The sequence below is a fragment of the Pagrus pagrus genome (genome assembly GCF_965226575.1).
Source record: "Pagrus pagrus genome assembly, chromosome: 19".
NCBI lineage: Eukaryota > Metazoa > Chordata > Actinopteri > Spariformes > Sparidae > Pagrus > Pagrus pagrus.
The window spans coordinates 10,117,602-10,140,656 of record NC_140203.1 but is presented as its reverse complement, the minus strand read 5'-3'; the positions used below and the strand labels follow the sequence as shown (position 1 = coordinate 10,140,656).

At 42.6% G+C, this 23,055-nt stretch overlaps 1 protein-coding gene across 4 annotated transcripts in view; it reads left to right on the top strand.

Annotated features, from left to right (window-relative positions):
* The first annotated feature begins 3,644 nt into the window (after positions 1 to 3,644).
* Positions 3,645 to 23,055, top strand: part of znf462 (zinc finger protein 462) — a 55,714-nt gene continuing 36,303 nt past the window's right edge. For 3 of the 4 annotated variants that reach the window (XM_084383961.1, XM_084383963.1, XM_084383964.1), the window contains exon 1: positions 17,607 to 17,810. The gene's annotated coding sequence lies outside the window, so the exon portion shown is untranslated. Of the gene's footprint in view, positions 4,098 to 17,606; positions 17,811 to 23,055 lie in introns of those variants that run through there. The other variant, XM_084383962.1, reaches the window with a different exon arrangement.

Below are 23,055 nucleotides of genomic sequence, written 5' to 3'. Positions count from 1 at the left end.
AAAAACTTCAGTTTTCTTGAATGCTACACTGTTGACTGTATTTTCATTTTTGAGTGAACTGCTCCTTTAATCATATTCATATTTGCCAAAAATCTAAAGAAATAACCAACTGAAGATGTTTGTTACTAATTAGCGATAATATTTTCCCAGTGAAATGGTGATACATGAATATTAACGCATCCAAAAAATCCTTTTCTAAATCTGTCCAGCACCCCTCCGCTCCTCCCGCTCACCCGCCGCTCAGACCATCTGAATCCCTGACGACTGGTCTGTTTTTAGCCGCGCTGGATGGAGGCCTGGCACGGTGTGCGGGGGAGGCCGGACCAGTGGGGATGTCCTGTCGCAGTCTGTCCTCTGCTGTACGCTGGACGCCCGGCCTTCCCATATTAATCAGATTTGCCGCAGCAGCCATATGTCCAAGCAGCATGATAAACCCCGGCTGCTACCTGGCACCCACAGGACACACTGTCAACACAGTTTGTGTGTGTCTGCAGGGGTGTGTGTATTTCACACGTCGCTCCTCCGGAGACTTTCCTTCAAGGGATCTGTTGAGACATCAAAAATGTTAGAAATATTACAGGTGTTTTTTGTGTGTGTGTGTGTGATCTTTCTAATTTTCTGGAAGATAAAAACATGAATGAACAAGAGGTCATCAGAGGTAAACACGAAGGAGGAGGAAGTCATTCCTGGGCCAAGTGATCATTGGCCACAGTGTTTGGGAAATACATGGGGCTATGTACGTCACTGCAACAGGAAAACTGGCACTATGGAGCTGCATTAAAAAAAAAAATCCTGTTCCCATCTGTCACCTTATGTTTAACAGCACATTATATATTTCATACCCTCACATGATTCAGATCCCAAGGTGTCACATATTTTAGACGCTGTTTGTGTCACACTGTTTAACAGCATTGTGGAGAATCGAGCCCTGTATTAGCACCACTGACATGCAGAGCAGGCTGGTGATACAAAGACTGACTGAATATCATTTCTTATCTGAAGCTTTCTATTAAATCCCACGAAAAATATGTATCCCACAATCCATAATTCATAACCGAACGCTCGCAAGAGGCAACACCAACACTTGTCAAACATGATTAACTACGTCTGTATCTTACACAAATTTAATTCCTCTCTGTGTCGCTGTCTGTAAATCAGCCAACGATCAGCAACCAAGGGAGCTCGCAAGATTTGTGGTGGAGGGTTTTTGAGGTGTTTTAATGTCACAGGCAGGATTATAGGGTGGAAAAAAAAAAAGTTTCTGGGATGCAAACAACTTTGTTGTTGAAAATTACAAACGCTGCAGAGGAGTTTGCATGCTTTTGTTGTAATCAGGGCGGATGTTGTTGTTGCCATCTACTGTCTGTAGAGGACAAAAGAAAAGCATCTCACACAGGCAGAGAGACAGAGAGCACAGTGAGAGCAGGTATCAAACATAAACATGCGTTTAAATATAATGTTACATATTAGACTAATGATAGTTTCATTTATTCAGGTCATTTCTGTGCATATAAAAGGTAACTGAATAAACAAACAAAGGACGTCACACTTCATAGTGTTTTACTCGGCCTGATGCTGCAGGAGCTCCTTATTCTAGTCCAAGGACGGCTTGTTTATTTAATTATGAATATTAATACATGTTTTTTATCTTATTTATGTTATAAATAGTATCTTTTTGAGTTGCAATTGCAAGATTGATTGTGGCAGGGGTCCACCACACCAGACAGGACCCCAGATGCAGGCTGTGCAAAGACACCCCTGAGACAATCCAGCACATAGCAGCGGGTTGTATGCAGTGTGGGCTGGAAGCCCCTTGGACAAAATGGGAGACACCTCCGGAGGTGTTGGAGAATGACCAGGCCAAAACCAGACCGACAGACAAACTGGTGATGGCTAACCAACCGGACATAGTTGTTGTGGACAGACATCAGAAAAAAAGGCAGTGGTGATAGATGTAGCAGTCCCAAGGGACAGCAACATCCGGAGGAAGGAACACAAGAAGCTTGAGAAATACCAAGAGCTGAAAGAAGAGCTGGAGAAGATATGGAGGGTGGAGGTAACAGCGGTAATAGGAGCACTTGGAGCTGTGACCCCCCGAAACTGGGAGAGTGGCTCCAGCAGATTCCAGGAACAACATCCGAGATCTCTGTCCAGAAGAGTGAAGCCCTGGGAACAGCTGAGATACTGAGCAGGACCCTCAGGCTCTGGTAGAGAACCCGAACTTGGATGAGGGAGGAAGAACAAAAGACTCCCATCATACTATGAAACAAAAAAATAAAAAGATCCTACATCCGTTGGTCGACACACTTCAATATATCCATGCTTTTATTGTGAAGTTTAGACTGTGCATGATTCATTTAGGTGTCAGGTCAGTTAGAGACAAAAGTGACCTTGTTACAACTTTATTTTTAGATTTTCTGTAATAAATTCATCAAAATGTGAATAGTTGTGTAATCATTACACAGGTGTGATCCAGGTGACCACCATCAGGGTTATTACATCACAAAAGTGACATTAAAAACAAATATGCATTCAAAATAGTAGAAAAAAACAACACTGTAAATTATAAAAGTTGACTTTCTTTAACAAAAAGTCAGGAAACTATTTACCTCAGAGTTGCCAAGCAAGGTCAATTATTACATTTAGGTTGTACAAGCCGAGAAGCGTAAACAATTTAAAATCCATTAGTCTATTTTACTTGATAATTAATTGATCCGTTTCATCAATTTCTTTTTCTTTCTCGAGAAGGATCAGCTTGTCAGAATTATAATAGCAAAATTATAAGTTAAATAAATTAAATGTCTATGAACACAAATATATTTTGAAAACAATCAAAACAAACCTAAAAAAATAAATAACAACACTTTATTGAGGATATTCACAGGACTTCATAAGCAATTTGAGTAAATTAAAGTACATCACATATAATCATAATAATTCATGTTAGAGATAAACTTGTTGTTATATTTCTCCTCTGATCCACTTACAAGCAAAAAAAATGACTTTCAAGTTATTTAATACTCTCAAATCTTCAGATAGTGTGAGCTGCCGCCCTGACGTAAGTACTCTGACATTTGTGTTCCTCAAATACTAAATATTTTTAAGTATATTTTTAAATATTTTACAGCTCCCGGATGACATTACAGCCTCTCCATCACGCGAGGTAGACTCTTCTCCTCACCCACCCACCCATGTGTGCCCCCTTCTTTACCGCTCGACCCCCCACCTACTGTACCCACCCGCCCGCCCACACCCACCCATCCATACATCTAAGCAGGACCCTGCACCTTTTGTCTTGGTCGCTCCCTCTTTGTTAGCAGCTGGTGGACAGAGCAGCAGTGTTACAGTAGTAACAGTGTGATGACAACATGCTGCAACACATCAGCCATGTTTGTTTTGTGTTGTTTGTTTGTTTGTTTGTTTTTTCTGAATGAAGGACAGAATGAATTGAGACTGTTGGGTTAAAATGGTTATTGTGTGGGGATCACTGGATGGGATTTTTAAAAATATTTTTATTATTATTATATTTTAATATGTTTATTCATATATTGTGATATTTTCATTGTAACTCCATCTATCTATCTATCTATCTATCTATCTATCTATCTATGTTGTGTGCTTGAAGTGTGAAGCAGCATCATCACCACCAAAGTGAACTGCAGATAACCCCATGACGTGGCAGACACACTGTATGGTAAAGCCTATATAAAATTCACAGAGCCCCGCATGTATCTCGGTGGTGGTCTGAACCGCAGATAAGGCTTTGCGGGGCTATCTGCCTTCAGTCCAGATGAAGGATGAGCTTCTCAGACGTAGACGTTGTCCATCCTGCTGATGCTCCCTCGTCTCATCGTAAACTCTTGTGCACCCTCTGGTGCTTGCTAGTCTCCCAAACTTCTTTGTGTAGCCTGCTTTGCAGATTGTCTTCCTTGTCTGTGTGGTTGCTCATTATTCAGAGACAGACGGATCTCAGGTCATCTGCAGCTGCAGCAAAGGAGAAGCAGGAAAGATGGCGATCATCCATTAGACCGACCGGGCGCACGCATGAAATACGAGGACAACTTTTCGGAGGATCGCTTGAGGAGAAGATTGTACCAGTGAGTTTTGGTTTTTTGCCTCCCCACCTCTTTGCACTACTATATTTCCAGTTTCGGCTGGGCTTTCAAGGTCTGCGAGAACGTCGCTATGGTAGATCATGGGATATAATTTGGAGAGCGCCTCGTGAATGACCTGGAAAGAGCTGACCCCCCTCCTCCGTCTCTCCTTTTTTTTTTTTATAGTCCAGGTCCAAGCCGACTTGGGAGAAGGAAGCCGGGGCGAGATTATTATTATTTTGTATCCCGTTTTTGTGTGTGTGTGTGTGTGTGTGTGTGTAGTCGGGTGGGCGCTCCATGCAAACAGCCACAAAGTCAAGTGGGTCTTCTCGTTTCCCCAGTTAATATCCTAGCCAACCCTGCCTTACCTTCGCGTCCTCGCTATGTCGCCTTGTCGGGGGTTTGTTGTCAAAGTGACACAAGGAAATGGACGCGGCGGTGTCTACTAAAAAAACAGAAACACACAACCGAGGGCTCGCCTGCGTGTGTTTTTGTGAGCAGCACCGGAGTGTTTTGTTATTCTGACATGTCTTTGGTCAGGGGAATTAAAAAAAAAAAAAAAAAAGGCAGACCCGGCCGGCTGTGCTGTGCCGTGCCGTGCCGTGCGTCGTCCACCACCACCCCCCCCCCCTCCACCTCCTGCGCTTCTTCTCCGGCCGTGCGTGTTGTTGCGCGTTAGCTTCATGGAGAAGCCATTGCACGGATTGCTCTCCTCTCCTCAACCAAGCCTCCATTAGCGACACAGAGGAGCTGGCATAGCCGCTGGGTCCAGTCACACACACACGCACACACACACACTCACACACACTATGAGAGCCATGTCCAGTGCGAGGAGGCTGTACGTGCAGCCCTCCTGCTCGTTTCTTAATGAAAAGGAGAAAAAAACAGGATCTGGTGGCGATTTTTTTTGAGTCTCCTCAGGGTTGGAGCTAGATGGTGATGGTGGTGAAATGAATGTGTGGAGCTATTTTTATTCTAATGTTTTTGTCGCTTTATTTTTTTTTTATTTTTTATATTTTTCTTTTCTGGATGCCTTATTTGCTGTCACTGCTCTCAAAGTCAGGTATGTCAGCTGCTGGTAGGGCTTCAACCATAAAATGGAGGAAAGGCAGATGAGTCTCCAAGGAGAAGCCCTGGAGTCAGACAGGCAGGATCCCCTCACGCCAGAACAAAGGTTGTGTTCAAGAAATAATCGGCCACAGCCACCAACACCTCCTCCTCCTGCTCCTCCTCCTCCTTCTTCTTCTTCTGCTTCTTCTTCTGCTTCTGCTTCTGCTGCTTCCTCTTCTTCTTCTTCTTCTTCTTCTTCTTCTTCTTCTCTTCTTTCTTTTTCTGCGTTTTCAGCTCGGAAGTTTATAGTCAGCCAGAGGAAGCAGAAGAAGTCTGCAAAGTGAGGGAGGTTGGGGTCCTTCCAGTGGTGGTGGTGGGGCTTTCAAGGTTAACTTGTGTCGTTTTTAACTCCATGAACTTGCTGCTTCTTCTTCACTCATGTTTTTTTTTAAGTATGATTTTATTTTGAAAAGATTTGATTGAAGGTGACGCTTGTCTGTCCTGTTGTGGTTGTTTGTGATGTCTGAGGGAATCTTAATGCTGAATAATGCAGTGTTTTTTGGGCTGTGCAGGTGGTTAATGTTCAACTAAGTGGTCTCACACACACACACACACGCTTTCAGACACACACACTCTCTCTCTCGCTCGCTCTGAGTGTGTGTGTGTGTGTATGTGTGTGTGCGAGTGTGAAGTAATGGCTGTTGCAGCTTCTTTAAGGAAGTTCTCAAGATGGTTCTCTGCTCGTTGTTTTCGATGGGTTTCTGGGACGTTTTCTCACCTGTGTCTGGTCTAAAATGGCTTTTGACTTCACAATTAAAGTGTTCTGGTTCTTGGCGGGACCGGTGGGTCGCTGCCTCTGCCTGTTTTTGCAAGATTTCAAAAGTTATTTAATGGATTAGGTTGTTGTTCTATAATGTAGGTGACTTTTCACACGTTATATCCTTAAAGGGTGTCTGTTGACCAGCCTGTCAGCCTGAGTGAAGACGGAGGTGTGTTTGCAAGCTCTGTGTGCGTGTGTGTGTGTGTGGCTGTGGCTGTGCTACGCTCTGCAGTTCCCCTGGCCACTGTGTGAAATCTTGCTGACAAGGAGACTGCGAGCTTGACACACTGTGCTGCGACAATGCCGGGGCTGAGAAGAGCAATCAAAATGGTGGCGATGCTCCTTCTCCCTGGCGTGGCAGCAGGGCAAACAGGTTCTCAAAGGAAAGGAGGCGACAGAGGTAGAGGACGGGCCGGGCAGGAATCTGCTGCGGTCGACACATTTTGTTTCCTCGGGGGTGCTGTAGGTGGATGTAGTCTAGTCGTGGATGGATGGTGGATGTTCTGTGGAGGTAGCTGTCTCGGCGACACCGACGCTGTTTGCCGTCTCAGAGTTCCTGTTGTAACTTTCACAAGTCCTCAACACATTCTTGACTCCATCCTCCATTGTGAAGCTCATTCATGCTAGGCTGGAAGCTAATCTGTGTGCTCAGGTTTTCACTGCAACTCGACCAGCTAAGGTCACGAGGGTCAGGGCTGTCTGCTTTTTTTTTTTTTTTTGCTGGGTGCAGAGATGGCATCGTTTGTGTTATAGTGAAGCGAGGCTGGATCACTAACAGGGCAAAGTGGTGCAACTGCCTCGGGGGCCCCAGACTCTCGGAGGCCCCCGAGGTTCTCTGCATGGCAATTACTTTGTTGTAATTTGATTAATTAGGAGTTTATACACCAGAAAAGTACATTAAAAAACTGAAAAGCTCAGGGCCCTGAGGTGGTGCTTGGATTTTTATTATCTCGAGGCTGCGTCTTATAGAGAGCATGTGTCTGAATTGTGAAGACAGAAAATGAATCTGCCAATGTTGGGACAAACATTTTTCAGGCTCCAGTTTCTTAAATGCGAGGATTTGGCTGCTTTTCTTGGTTTTTATTTCAACTTAAACTGATATAATTCCAAACATATGCTCTCATTTGTCTGAGTGTATGTTAGTTCACTGAATTTCCCTGGATTTTAAACAAAACTAGATGTTTATGTCGCCTTTTATTCTTGCATTTTCTAGATAAACATCGAGAACATAATCGTCGGATTAATCCAGCTGAAAATAGTCATTACTCGCCACTCAATTGAATCGTCAGTATTTTACTCACACGGCGCTTATCGTTAAACAAATTTGCGTTTAATCAGTTTATCACAAACTCATTGGCCTGGGGTCGGGGTGTATTCCACCGTCAGGAGACAAAAAAAGGTTGTTTTCTGGGACTTGAATGCATCAGGAGAGTATGTGTGTGGAGCCGGGCTCAGAGGGGGCCCACACCTCATTTCTGCCCTGAAGCCTCCTTAGCAGTTTCGTCCGGCCCTTCCTCAAACAGACACTGTCATTTGGTAAACACACCAGCATAGGGCTTTAAAGGTGCACTATGTAGTTTTGGGGGAAGAAACAAACTCTTTGTTTCATGACTGAATAAACTGAAAAAACAGACTGACCTTAAAGGACAACACAATACTGTTTTACTTTGTGTATATGTGGCGGACCCTGCCACCTTTCTAGCTTCAAAACCTGTTCTGGGGACCTTATTTTCCTCTGAGAACATCTTGTTTACTTAGTTATGGAAAAACATATATATTTCTGACATTACCTCATTAATATTGTGAATATCAACCTTTAATTAAATGGATAATAACGCAGTATTTTTGCAACATGGCCCCGAATGTGTGACTGACTAACGGTGTTTGGCAGCGACGGCGACCATCCGATTCAAAAGCTGGTTGAATTTTTTTTTTTTTACCCTGGCGTGAAATATTAAACGCACACACACTGTTGCTCGCGGTTCAGCTTTAAGGTGACAGGGCAGAACTGAACCGCGGTGGATACTTTTAGAAATAAAATTACATAACTGGATTTTTGCAAGGTATTTCAGGATTACACTGAAAAAGCTCGACAGAGAGGACAGAGGATTAAACAAGAGAGACTTCTGTGATGGTTCGAACGCTGGAAGGAAGTGGTTTGAAGCTCATCACTCACGCTGATACTCTTTCTGCGTCTCTCGCACACACACACACACACACACACACAGCGGCCTTCCCTCCCTCCCTCCCCTCCCTCCCTCCCTCTCATTCACTCACTCACATTGGGTGATGCACTCCTCCATTCTTCTCTACCTGGGGCAGTGAAGAAGGCTGGAGAGACGCACAAAAGCAAATTGAAATGCTCCAGTGAGTGCTTTCTTGACATGATGCATGGCTCATGAGATGCAGCTTGGCCCTGCTGCTACACTTGTAAGTGTGCTGAGACACACAAGGGCCCCAGATCCAAAACAACACTATCACAGCAGAGCAGCAAACTCGCCGCTCTCTCTTGTAGTTTTACTGACCTCCTTCACTCCATAAAACAGTTTTATTTCTAGATTTAGTTGTATGATTGAGACGTGAAGGGCACTGTTGCAGAAAAGCTAACAAACTGCATCATGTCAGGGGCTTTAAATTGTAACAAGGAAGTAGCTCTCAGGAGGTGTCATTCCAGTTTCTGTTGTCAGTTGCCACGTCGCTGCAAAACTGGTTCCTCCTCTCTGCTTTCCATCCGAACATCAACAGTTCAGATGTCACCTTTTACCCCCTCCTGGAAGAAATCGCTTGTAGCTCAATATAGCTCGCGTTTGTGTCTTTTGCCAGTCTTTTCAGCACACATGTGAAGCATGTGGAGGGTTAGTCAGAAAGACTTTTTTTATGCCTGTACAGTTTTGCCCCGTGAGATAAATGAAGCCATCACGGTGTGCTCAGGTTTCCAGCCCCAGTTCAGGATTTATGCCCTTCTCTAATAAGACACAGTGAACCGACTCTTGTCAGCCTCGAGCTGCCTGCAGTGGTGGAAAAAAAAAAAAAATCCTGAATTCTTTGGAGACGCCCGTTCCTTGGGCAGTGTGGTGCCACCAGACAAGGCCTTCATTGAGCAGGAACAGGAGTGGTCTTGTAGAAGGGATCCACACTGGCTCGGCCTACGAAGCAACAGAGCTGTCCAAAGACGATTAAATATTTAAGGGCTTGGAAAGGAGGTCTCGGTGGTAAGTTAATATTGATGGGTCTCTCATCTTTCCCGTCTCAAACTTGTTGCCTCAAGAGGTCGGTTTGGTTGAACCTGGAGAGGAGACTCGCCTCCTCTTAGATAAAAATCAGCTTTAAAAAGCTGTCCAGAAATAAACCGTCTTGCCTCCCCAAACAATTCTGCGAGTGAACCTGAGTTTGACTTTTGATTTTTGTGTGTCTTCTTCCTTCCACCGTCTTCTGTTGGTCACTCTGAAATGCTCCATCCTGACGAGCTTGTAACCTCACCCACTCCCTGTAACTGTAGTAACTGCCATGTCAGGCTTACAAGGAAGTCAGCATTGCAGTGTTTTCTGGCAGTTGTCCACCGAGCTGCACTTACAAGGATCCCTTCAGTGCATCTCACAGCCTTTTCTTGTCATCTTGGGCTTTTTTTTTTTTGGTTCTTTTTTGGTGAATTGGTTGAAATAGATACTCCTGAAGGCGTTTAAATAGATAAAAGGGAAAAACAGCGATGAAAACCAAGGACTTAGACTGTTGATTAAGATCAGATAAGAGCCGTCAGTGGAAGATTGTTTTGCTCATAGTGAGGAGGAAATCACACACTTCAGAGTTTGGCACCTCCAATATCTGCCCTCAGCGAGTGAAGTAGACCATATATGTCGTCTGAGATGATACAGGATTTATTTGAGACGGCGTCAGATTGATTTACACCAGGAAATGGTTTCCTAGGAGAGATGGTCGAGAGGGCTGCGTGGAATGTAAGGTTTCCTGGAGTAATTGTCTTTGTGGAAAAACACTTCCTGGTTTCTCTCCAAGATCTGTCCTTGGACATCCTTCAGTTGCTTAGAGTCTTCAGCGGTGTTTATGTAGCCTATGAACCCAGTCATGAGACATCTGTAGGGAAGCTTTGGTGGAGACTTGTGTGTTTGTATGTGAAGCGGTATAAATATGTGTTTTTCCTGCCGTAGCCTACTCGTGCACAGCGCTTCACACAATCCTTTATTCTGAGAGTTTTTCTCCCTGAGCTCCAGGGAAGAGACCTCTTGAGAAAACCAAATATATCTACCTATTCCTTCCCATATAAAATTGTAAAAATAATCACGCCTGAGGCGATTAATTAAATCGTGCACTTAATCATTTTTTGGATGGAATAGTTAATCACGTTGCAGAGGGTTGCCCCAAGTTTTATCTTTTGTGCTTTTCAGTCGAGAGAAGAAAAATATTCTAACGTCTCTCGCTGAAGCTCTGAAACATGTTTTTTGGGTCACCTGTGTTTGATCACGTTATCTCCGGATAACAGACACGTATCTTCTTCAAAGTTCTGCATGAAAGCTCCATATTTAGAAGCAGTCCTCAGATTTCTGAAGATCAGCGCGAGCCTCTCTCTAGGTGGCCATCTTCGCAAGCGAGCAAAAAAAAAAAACCCGCACATCTCACTTCTGCTTTTTTTGCTGACTGCCATGACAGTCTGCAGAGGAACAGACAGGAGGAGGCGAGGCTGCTCGCTCAGGTCTCTGCTCTTAAAGTTAAACACTTCCATCTGTGTAACAAGATAGCAGAAGCGAGCAGAGGCGAGCTCCACGCAGCTGAGCAGGACAGTCAAAGACCTTGAGGAGCACAAAATGGTGGATGGCCACTGCCACTGACACTCCAGCATGATTGCCTGTGTCTCCTTGGCCACAGTGGGGCCGGCTGTGTGAAATGGAGTCCTCTGTGTGGAGCGTTGGCCCGGCCTCAGCTCTGATGCAGAAGATAATTCTGTCAGCCCCGAGAGAGAGAGACGAGAGAGCAGCCAAGTGAGGTGACTATACTGAGGGGAGCTTGAGCTGTAGACTTCCAGAGAATTCAGACTCATGCGTGTCTTCCCACGTCTCATCCCTCAGCTCAGCTACTCCATTTCCCGGGTTCTGACTTCTGTTATTAACTGGCGTTTTTTTTTTCATCCGGTGCTCGGACGCACGGTGGCTGGAGAGAAACGCACGCACAAAAAAAAATCAGCTTAGATGAAAAGATTCATCACTGGGTTTTGTTAACGGGAAGAAGAGTGCGAGCATGTGAGGGCATTCATTATCTAACCTTCACACCCAGCAGGCTTTAGCCGAGGGATTTACCAGCCTGTTTTGTTGCTTTGTGCAAATTTGAGGAGTGAAGGTCACGTAAATATCTCTAAGATGGAAAAGACTGTAAGCTTTAGTTTGAATGGAGTCGTATTTTAATATTTTTTTTTTTGTATTTTGAAGGAGTGAGTTTTCACCATGACAACCTGAAGGCGGTGCAGCCACATGGACGTCAGCCATTAATGCTTGTCTCCTCTTAATCTGCTTGGTCATTATCTTCTGTGCAAAAGAGGTCAGATGTTGGTAGCGATCGCTCTGCGATGCAGCCGTCCTCTCGTCCTTTCAGAAGGAACAATCCGAGCCCTTCGCTAAACACAAAGGCTACCCTTGGAGCAAGGTTACTCGTACCGCGATGGTCAGCTCTCTTCTCTTTTTTCGTGGTGCGGCCTGAGAGAGAAACATGTAATTAGCGAGTCGGGATGTCTTTTGATTGAGAGAAGAAATGTCACGGTTCGCAAGAAGAAAGAATATAAATAGGAAGAGCGAGCGCACTGATATTAAGTATTAAAGGCCGTCTGACCGGGCGGGTGAAGTCAGGTAGCCATCTGTCAGAGAGAGACAGGCTGACACAAGCACTGTCTGACCTTGCAGTATGGACGGCACACACATAAAATAGAAAAATTATCTTTCTCTTCCTGGGATTAGCATGGTATTGCAACTGGGCGCCATGTTAATGGCATTCCTCGCTCTCCCTTTCAGCTTCTCCGTCTCTCTTTTTTGATGTGAGGACTTGCTTGAAGGCCTCAGTCAGCAGAATACTTTGAGGTCCAAAGATCAAACTCCGTCAGTCGTCTGCACTCGGCTTGCTGTCCTTTTTTTATTACCGTGGCGGCACATGTTCATATCATGTTATGCATTAACTTGAATCAGATTATGTCCCCGAGCATGATATTGATAGGCAAACCAGTTTTAAAAGGCGGAATCTTGCGATAAAGTAAAGAAGGAATCCAGTTCGGCTTCATTTTGTTCCGTTAAATCTACATTCAGTGAGTCAAACAGGACGGTGCTAAGCCGACATGATCTTCTCCTTTACCCAGAATCCTTAAGGGGCGGCCCGGGTCTGCAGTCGTGAAGTGTTTCCTTTTAACGCCCTCTGAATGTGACACCAGTGAAGGTCAGGCAGCAGACAGATCAGCAAAGCTCGCTGGATTGCGGCGTCTGGAACGCTCTGCACCTGTATTTACCAATCCTCTGAGACAATGTGGGATTACCGAGCAGGTTTTCCCGAGCGCTCGACCCAAAATCCAGACTTTTTCTCGACTCGTTTCATTCGGTTAAAGTAGCCAGCAGAAGGGGAAAGTTAAACACAAAAGGGCTTTTGTGGGTGTGAAGAATGCATTCAAAACATTTTGGTAGCGCGAGTATGCGCATACCTCATGAAACTCAGGGTTGTAATTTTGTTAAGGTTTCAATTGGCTGCAATGAAAATCAAGAAGTGAGCTAATGTTTCTTCAATTAAATGAAGTGATTCTTATTAGATCAAATAAAAGTAGATTCTCAGTGAATGTCAGAGCCTGCAGAGAAGAGCCCGGACAGGAAGGAGCCAGCAACAAGACAAAAAAAAATCAGATTTTAAGACGCTTTACGTTTATTGTTGAATAAAATGAAGACAAACTTGAAGACTGTGAAGAATTACGTCTCCATCAGGACCTTTAATCTAGATCGGGGTCATCTGTCTGTGATGGACGGTCATGTTTAAGAGGAAGCTGTAAAGGAAAAACTACCAAGAGGCCGACGCCGAGCTAAAAATAACCGAATAGCTGAGACTATCCGCAACATGCACTTAGCAAGAGTTTTTATGTGTTCTGAACACTTCTGAGCTGAAGGGGCAACAAGACGAGGAGCACTTCTCACCAAAAAGAAAGCACATGTTCATGTTGCAAGCATGTGGTTCATTCCCATGACAGGAAGTGGAACTTGTGATCTGATGAAACCAAGGTAGAACGTTTGATGCTGATTCCTAAATATAGAGCCGTGGCACATGGAGTACAGGTCCGTGTGCTTAAGGAACAATGCTTACAGTAATGAAGGGACCGTAATACTACACAGCTGTCGTGCTGGCTAAGAAAGGGGAATAGTTAAAGACACTGTGAGACGATGTGTTAGAGGTTAAAGGTTAGAAAGGACTTGGCTGTGTCATGTAATCATTAAAAAGTCACCAAATATGAAGAGGAAAATACATTTCAAGTCATTTTTTCTTGGGGAAAATAAAGAAACTAAACTGTAGAATGAAAACTAAATATTCAATTAATATTAAATTTCTAAAAAAAGGGCTTTTAGTGAGTTAATACCTTGGATAGGAAACCACTTCCTGTCTCCAAAAGTGAGGAAAAACAGAGCAGTCCTACATTAAAGGGGCTCTACGTAAAAAAATATACAGCCATTTACATGAATGAATCCCTTTTTTCTTCGTGTCTGTGCGAAAATTGTTATGTTACGGGATAAATGAGACCTTCCCTGTCACTTCCTGTCCCCAAAAGTAAACCTAAAGAAGAACAGAGCAGTCCTAAGTCACGGACTGTCCTTTAACTCAAAATAAAGCATTCCTGTTGAGCTTCTGCCAAACAGCAGTAACATGAATATTATGCAATGATGGTAAAATGCTTAAATGTAGTTTAACAGTAGAACAGAAGTACAGAAGAGGCACAAGGTCGGAGAACTGACTCAATAAAGCCAGTGTTTGCTAACCTTAGCTAACATTAGCCACCGGAAGCTATACTACTACTACTACATACTAAGTATCAGGCTGCAGCAGCGAACCCCTTCAGTGTCCTGATAATTATTACGTTTATTTATTGTAATTTGCAACATGTGTTGTGTCTATTTCTGTTCTTCATCTGATATCTCAGATGGACTTTGTGGTTCAAGATGAAGGAGTGCTGGAGAAGGTTTCTGGTCGAGGCCTTGCTAGCTGGTTAATGGTTGACCTACTTTTTTTTGAATGCCATATGCTTCATGAAACAGATTTGTTGCAAGATTAACAGCCAGCGTGTTTAGTCAGGTGGTTGATGATATCGTACGATAACGTTGATGGTTGTTTAGATGGTTGGTTGTTTCACTTTTAACATGATATGGCCTCTGAATGTGTAGCTGGTGATTTAGCTGGAAAAGGATGATTAAAAATTGCTGCCCGATTCAATACGTTGACCTTGAAGCGTAAAAAAACAGAACCTACAAACATGATCATAGTTGGAAATAGCCTCAGGCTTGGATGTAAAGTTAAAATAATTAAAATCAAACAGTAAGCAGTTTACAGGCCTCTGTGTTGTATTTCCTGCTCTATTCTGCTGCTGTTTCATGCCATTCTCACCCCTTTCATCCCATTCCTGCAGATGTCTGATGAATGTTATGACAAAACGTTCATACCGAACATTATTGATTCCTCACATCTCCCCTGAAAAAGGGCCTGGTCTATCGATCGGCCAGGTGGGATCGATGTCTCATCTCTGTGCATTCAGACTTCCTCAAATGAGCAGCGCCATGTGATCACATCATTTAAGGAAGCTCTCTGCTCTGAGCAGTCAGACGGGAGTGAGGTCACCGTCCAGATCACTGTTGTTTCTTATCACCCCCGAGAGCTGAAACGCTGCTGTAATGAAACAGATAGGCTCATCGAGATCAATAACAAGATATCTGTCAGATTCAGGTATTAGATTGTGGGATTGTAAATGAATTCCAATGTCAAAGTGTGTTAGATTATGTTTAAGATTCAATTGATTATTATTTATGGATGTACAGTTATGAAGGTGTTAGAGGCCAAAGTAACAGAGGCATGGAGGTCCAGCCATGTTAGTTTGGTCACCTAATATTATTTTCTGATTTTAAAACATAATTTAGCTTTTTAACAACATATATTTAGAAGAATGTGGCAATTACATGTTCAAAAGTTATTTGTTATACTTACTTAAAATCACTCTTGTGCAGGACTGAAGCTATTACTTGATAAAGTACAGATAAAGTATCTTAGCAGCGCGAGCTAAAGGCTGATATCAGTATGCTAACATGACAATGCTAACATGCTGGTTTTAGATGGTATGTTTACCATGTGGTCCATCTTAGTTTAGCGTGTTAGCATGCTAACATTTGCTATGCAGCTATGAGCTACTGCCCCTCCTTAGCCTTTCTTCAAGTTGAGGATATTTTAACATCAGCATGCTAATATGCTCACAATGGCAATGTTAACATGTTTACCTTGCAGTCTGTCTTCGTTTTCTTAGCTTGCTAGCATGCTAAAATTTGCTAAATAGCATTAAACACAAGAAGGCCTACAGCTGAGACTAGTGTGAATGCCATAAAGGGTTAGCCTACTGGGTCATAACCAAAGTATATTTTTAACTTAGGAGGAAGCACAAGACGACACAAAACCAAGAGCTATGCTAGCAACACAAGCTAAAGGCATGCCACCATGCTCACAATAGCAAAGCTAACATGTTGATTTTAGAAGGGTATAATGAATTCTGTTTAGTACATCCTAGTTTAGCATGTTAGCATTATCTAAATAGCACTAAACACAAAGTACAGCTGAGGCTAAAGAGAATGTTGTCGTAGTAGTAGTAGTTTTCTAAGGTATTCACAAAACCAAAAACCATGCTATCGACATGAGCTAAAGGCTAACATCAGCATGCTAACACACTCACAATGACAATGCTAACATGCTGATTTGAGCAGGCATAATATTTATCATATTTAGTGTGTTAGCATGCTAACATTTGCTAAGTAGCACATAAGTAACCTACAGCTGAGGCTGATGGGATGTTATTTGATTAGATTTGAAGGAATGTATGTGTGAATGCACCACATTTCAAGGCAATCCATCCTATAGTTGTTGAGATATTGTAGTCTGGACCAAAGTGGTGGGAAAAATGAATTAGCATGTCTTGAAATACTAAACATTTTCTGATCTCAGTTCCTCAAATGTGAGGATTTGTTGCTCGTCTCTGTTTTATATCGTTAGAAACAATAAGCAGACTAATAATGAAACCGTTGCAACACTACTCAGTAACTCATTTGCATTTTTTTTCATCTTCATTGTCTGAGCTCTCCGTTTTGCATGAGTACTGCGTTTACTGTAAACTTTGGTGTCTTCTTGTTGCCGGAAACACTCGTAGGTGTGAGGTAACTTAAGCTACAATAACAAAATCAGTTTAAACTGATGTGATTTTAATGAAAATCTGTGAAAAACTTAAGTTCACCATCTCCACTTATCATGCTTACTGACACAATATGAGACTCCCATGCAGTGTTGGGGTTGCATTTGTCAATATATTATTCTTCTGTGAAGGGATTAATGGAATATGAAGGTCAGTCAGGTCGGACCAGCTTTTCTCATTTGAACCAGTGTTGTTATCTGCTACAGTGCCGACAGATAAAAGCCAAACTGTGAGCCAACGCGAGTGTAAGCTGCACGCGGGCCAAAGAATCGCTACAAACCAGACGCTGCTATTTTGGCTGGCTCGCATTTGAGGGCACCGTTCCTAATCTGCACCGAAATAACTTCCAAAATGTGTGTTAAGAAATTCTTTGGAGATCCTTTTTAGGGAGTGATTCTTTGTGGCATATTCAGCACCAGCGCCCCTTTTTCATGTGTGTTTGAGACCCTCAGGTGAGGCAAATCTATGAAGAAAACCAAAAATAGTGGATGCTGAAATTCAGATGTTCGTGTCAGTTTGAGGTGGTGATGGTGCATGTGTGTGTGTGTGTGTGTGTTTGTGTTCCTTCTTCTCATGAATGTTGTGCACGCCTGGCTAAGAGATTGTAGGCACATTCACATATGGTTGCATGTTAGCCGGCAGTCTAACCGTCCAAACGTTAATTATGCTTCCTGGTTACCCTTTGGCTGTGGTTCGAGTGCCTGCAGCAGCCCCGTGTCTGCTCACCATAAATAATACAGCAGGAATGTGCTGGAAGTTTATGATTTAAATGTGTCTGACCCCATAAAACTGATAACAATGTCATGCTATTTTATTTACGTTGATATTATAATTCTACCTGATTTTCTTGGCCAAATTTGTTTTTGTTATGTACAGAAAATCATCTCCTTTTCAGTTGATACAGCAAACTTATTAGCAAAGAGATGTTTATTTACACATAAGCATTTATTTGTAGTTGTATTTCTGGCCACCTGATCTAGCTAATGTCTCCTTTAAGCTCTGTTTTTGGTCGCTACCAACTCGAGAGGGAAATATCCAGCTATTAGCTGCTATGTGCGCCATTTTGTTTGCTAGCTAGCTGCTAGCTGTCTGCGGTTTGGTTGTCGAACTGGATGCTGTTACCATAGCAACGCTACGGAAGCAGTGAGAGTGAACCAAAATAGTAAAGAATTAACTGAAACTAGGCATAATGCACTTTAAAGTCGAGGCTAACATCCAGAGGGAAATACCCAGCTCTTTAGCTGCTATATGCGCCATTTTGTTTGCCAGCTAGCTGCTTACTGTGTCTGCTGTTTGGTGTCGAACAGGTAGCGTACAGTGAGTTTTTAGAGCTTTATCACTAAAAACAACTGCCTGCTGTGACCGGAGCAACGCTACGAGAGGGGTGAGGGTGAAACAAATTAGTAAAGTTGCTGCAAAGCTAAAGAATTAGCTGAAACTAGGTATAATGCTCTGTAAAGACAGGGCTAGCATAACTTTGACCAACCTCTTCACATTGTTTTCAGAGATTATAACCACAGAACGAACTATAAAATCAAAAAACCAGTGAACTGACTCAGTAATTTCAATTAAACAGGAATATCTATTTAAAGTTTGCTAACATTAGCTAACATTAGCCACGATGAGTAATTGGTCACACTGGACCAAACTGTAAAAACCCTTGAGTGTTAAGATCTGAGTGAGCCAATTAATTCCACTTTTCATTTGTTAGGAGGAGAAAGTGTCACATTTTCTTTCATGTTTAAACTTTCTGTTACTTATTTGAATAAAAGATTAGCTGCTTATCTTTGTAATATATGATAATTAACTGTTTCTCTTGGAGTTTTTGTATAATTGGTCAAATAAACCCAAATAATGTTAAGATGCCACCTCCGGCTCTGGGAAAATAGGCTCTTCACATTTTCTGAACAAAACAAATAATCAATCATGATTTAAGCTTTTAAATGTAGTCAGATGGATTCATTAAACTATTTAGCTGCAAGAGCCGTGACGATATTGAATGCAGTCGCCACAGATCAAACTGTTTTGCGGTTAAAAAGGTTGCTAAGGTCGAGTGAGTTTGCTTCAGCTCACACAGAAATGGTGTGTTAAGATTTCCCACAGATGTGGAAGGAGTGACTCAGTTGTCCTCACCCTCTCGTCACTGTCTGTGGTGGCTCTATTTGCAACTCGGAGCGGCCTGGATGGTGGTGTCAGCCGCAGAGTCTGAAGTGTGAGGAGTTACGTCTCGTACGGTTAAAACGCTCACATGTTGCCTTCTTCGGGCAGATCTGGCGCTCTCGTCAGCACGTTGGATTTTTCCTCGACTTTTTTCACATTCAGGGCGTGAAGAGTTCGCTTGGTTTACATTGAAATGCACCTTGTACATCGTTTAGGTGTCTTTTACAGTCTGAGTGGAAAACTCGTGGCGGAAAGTGGTTTTGAAGAAGCTCTAAAGACAGAATATTTTCTGTGACAAGTGCTGCACATGAGAGAAACATGAAATACTTTGTGTGTGTGAATCAGTAGTCTGGTCTCGAGCTGCGACTAATAGATGTCTTTGTCATGATTAATCTGGTAATTATTATTTCAGTTAATTGTTTGGTAACGCTTTTGTGTAATAATGTTGTGTGTTGACAATAACTTAAGTTTAATTACTGTAAATTTACCATTTATTTATCATGGATATTATAAATATAGTGAACAATGTCCATCACAGACTTCTAAAGCCAGATTCGATGTCCTCAATCGCTCGTTTTGCTCGACTACCAGTCTGAAACCCCCCAAAATATTCAGCTTACCATCACATTAGACAGAGAAAAGCAGAAAATCCTCACAATTAGGAATCTGAAACTAAAGAATGTTTGGCCTTTTAATGCTTGAAAAATGTCTTAACAAGTGTTCATACCAAATGACTTCGGTTGGATGGCAGAAGGCTGTTAATATTCTGACATTTGAACTGTAAAACTGCAAATACGAGTTAAACTCTCATGTAACCGAGCGCCGATCGTCATCCTAAATCTTACACCCAACGATGCGGTTGCCAGGTGTAGAACGAGCAAAGAAAAAACTTTGACTTTGAAACCGAAGCCTTTCGTGAAGTTTTTTCTGGTTTCAAAGTCCCTCAGTTGTGAAGTTGGTAAAGGGAATGATTAAAGGTTTGGTGCCAAAATAAATATGTCTTGCTGCTGCTTGACTTGGCCCATACTTGCATCAGCAGATGTTGGATTTCAGGACGATGATTTGAGCCTTCGGATACAAAAAAAAAAACAACAACTGAGGGGCTGCGGAGAGCTCGTAGTGCCATAAAGACAGGTGCAGGAGTTAGACGAAAATGTCCTTTAGCTCCCCAATAAAAAAAAAAATGGGATCCCAAATGTTATAATACAATTATAATGAAAAACATATTTACACTGACTGGATTCAGAGATACGTAGGCAGATCTGGCACATTCAGGAAAGGCAGGTTGTGCTGCTAAATGTTTACTAAACTTAAACCAAAAAGTGTGATAACGAGGGTGGGTGTGCAGGCTCGCGCACAGCATGGGGCGACAGTATTCAAGTAGGTGATCCAATGAAAGGAATACACATTGACAATTTGTTATCAGGAATTGAACTGACTGATATCTATCAAGATCAAAAATGGGATTACACATCAAATGCTGTTAGTCTCGCATCTATTGTAGAACTTGCTTTGCCTCATAGTTCACATACAATAACAGTTGTGTTGTGATATGCAGTCGAAACAAAGGTGTTCAAGGGAGTAAAAATAGAAAGTGTTGTAGACGTAATTGTTCTGTATGCGTCAGCGTTGAAACGACAGGTCAATTAATAGATAAGTTGATGGATAGAAGCTTCACTGGGAAACTAAGAGTTGATTCATCTTTAAAGTTGTTTGTCAAGCGCGGTAGGTACATCTAGATCTGTAATAAAACTCAGAAGATAGCATAACTTGTAAAGGAACAACTGATGAACTCCTCGGTTGTGTTTTGGGTCGTTGTCTTGCTGCACGATGAAGGATCTCCTCATCAGTTTGGTTCCGTCTCTCTTTAAATTGGCAGACAAAATGTTTCTGTAGACTTCTGAGTTCATTTGGCTGCTGCCATCATGTGTTACATCATCAATGAAGCTCAATGAGCCCATCCACAGAAGAAGCCATGCATACCCAAGCCATGATATTACCTCCACCTTGTTTGACAGATGGGCTTGTGTGTTTGGGATTAAGAGCAGATCCTTTTATTTCTCCACACATTAGCCTTTCCATCACTTTGGTAAAGGTTAATCTTTGTCTCATCCGTCCATAAAACTTTGTTCCAGAAATTTTGAGCTTCGTCTCTGAACTTTTGTTCCCGAAGTCTCCTGCGAATGCTGGATTGTGATACCTTCACTGCTGCCGTCTGGAGGTTGCTGGTGATGTCACTAACAGTTGATTTAGGGTTTTTCTTTACGGCTCTCACAATGTTTTGTCATCAATCGCTGATGTTTTCCTTCGTCTACCAGTTGGACATCTGTTGCTGAGTACACCAGTGGTTTCTTTCTTCTTCAGGACGTTCCAAATGGTTGTACTGGCGATGGCCAATAGCTCTGATTGATTTTCCATCTTCTCTCCACTTCAAAATTGCTTGGTTTTTATCCCATAGACAGCTCTCTGGTCTTCATGATGGTTACACCTTTTTAACTATAAATGCAGTCTGCAAAGGCAAAACCCAAAGCTGAAACTGAGAGTAGACATTCAGCTATATTTTGTAATAGGACACACCTGTTTTTTTAACAGATCTAGATGTAAATACCTGGAAATGGATGCTGACATACTGATCTCTTGTCTCATATTCATCTTATGGTGTCGAACCGAAATGTTTTCAGTGTACAGCAAATATAAAACTGTTGGCCTTGCTGTTCAAATAGTTTTGGAGGGGACTATATGTTGAAACTGGTACAAAAAACACTTGTTGTTGGCGTACAAGGCTAGGGTTAGGGTTAGCCTGCTTTGATAGCTACAAACGCAGCTTGAGATGTCTCAGGGTCTCCTTAATAACACCCTTTTTTGGCGCCATAAACGAGGCCGTAGACGTCTCCTTAAAAAGTATCCAGTGGCTTCAAACTTACAAATGTTGAAACACAGTCTTGAACTGCAGTCACTGGCTTGGTAGCCTTCTCCCTTAACTCCACCACCATCCCCCCTCTGCCTCCCAGTATGAAAGTCAGGTCATAAACAATACGATGCATTATGTGGAAATGTCAATATGGTACGTCGTTTATGACACATACAGACGTGAACGTATCAGCGGTTTGAGAAACGTGCCAACATTTTATTCTGGCGACTGGTGCCTGAAGCTGCTTCACAATAAAAGCCTTTTCTTTATACCAATATACCTCCTTAAAATCTGTTTTTCAGTTCCATCAATTTCTATACAAATGCAGCACCATCATCAGTCGTAATACCTGTTATCATCACAGTTATGCATTTAACTGCTCATTCTCCATTTCGCTCCTCTTGACCAGATCTTGTTGAAGCCTCATTGCAGCATCCTGTCACAAATTGGCACATTTCATGGCAGAAAGTGCTTTTAAAGTGGAACGACGTGCCCAAAAGTGAATAGAAGGTGCATATTAGTACTGTGAGGGTAAGACAAAAGGGACTAGGCATTGATGAGATTGCCACATCAATCTGAATATCAGTTATTTACACAGAGGCAGTGAGGCCGCATACAGAAGCTGCTGATTGTGAACCCGTTTGCTTTGTGTCATAGTCAAGCGCTGCAGACTTCTCGTCTCTTATGTCAGCGATGATTGAATGATAAAAGAGTCGCAGCGACGAACCATTGAGGTGTCCTGCTCTGTTGATCCAACGTTTTTAGACACTAAGGCCAAGTTTTGCTGTCTGGATATTACCTTCTGATGAGGCTTATACGTGTTTCTAGGGCTTCAACTAACGAATATTTTTTACTGTGGATTAAACTGTTGATTACTTTGCTTGACTTTCTGAGCCGTCATTCTCGACGAACATGATGAGCTAAATATTTACAACTGGAGTTTGCTGCTGGATAATAAAATAATGTTTATTTGTGACACTTTTGATTTGATTTGATTTTGCCGCAGATGTGTCCATGGAGGGCAGGTGGACATCTGAACACCTGCATCTGCACAGCCGTTGTTGATCTGCAGTCTGCGGTGTCTTGTTTTGTGTTGCGCTGTATCGTGCCTCGTGTTATTTGTGTACGCACACTGCTATCAGATCTGGTGTGTTGAGTTTCTCTCTGACTGATGACATCAGAGGATGGGAGTAGCCATCTTGATCTCCAGCTCTCCGTCTCCTGTTTGTGCAAGAGGCCAAGACTCACGCCGCTCGCGTGACGCAACGTTTTTCTGCTCCGTCTGCAGACACAATGAGATCTTTCTGCCGCTGTCTTGTCGGCTCTCGTCTGTGGACTGAAGAGATCAGAATTTGAGGGATTATATGATTACCCTCGCTCCTTCTTTCTCTTTGTTTTTTAATAACTTTCTTGACTGAAAATATATTGATTTCCCTCTGATGTTGTCATCTCATCTCGCAAAAAAAAAGAAAAAGAAAAATCAATCTCCATGGCTGTGGTCACCTGCTGTTATTGCCACTGTTTTTTTTCTCCCCCCCTTTCAAAAAGCTGGCTGTCG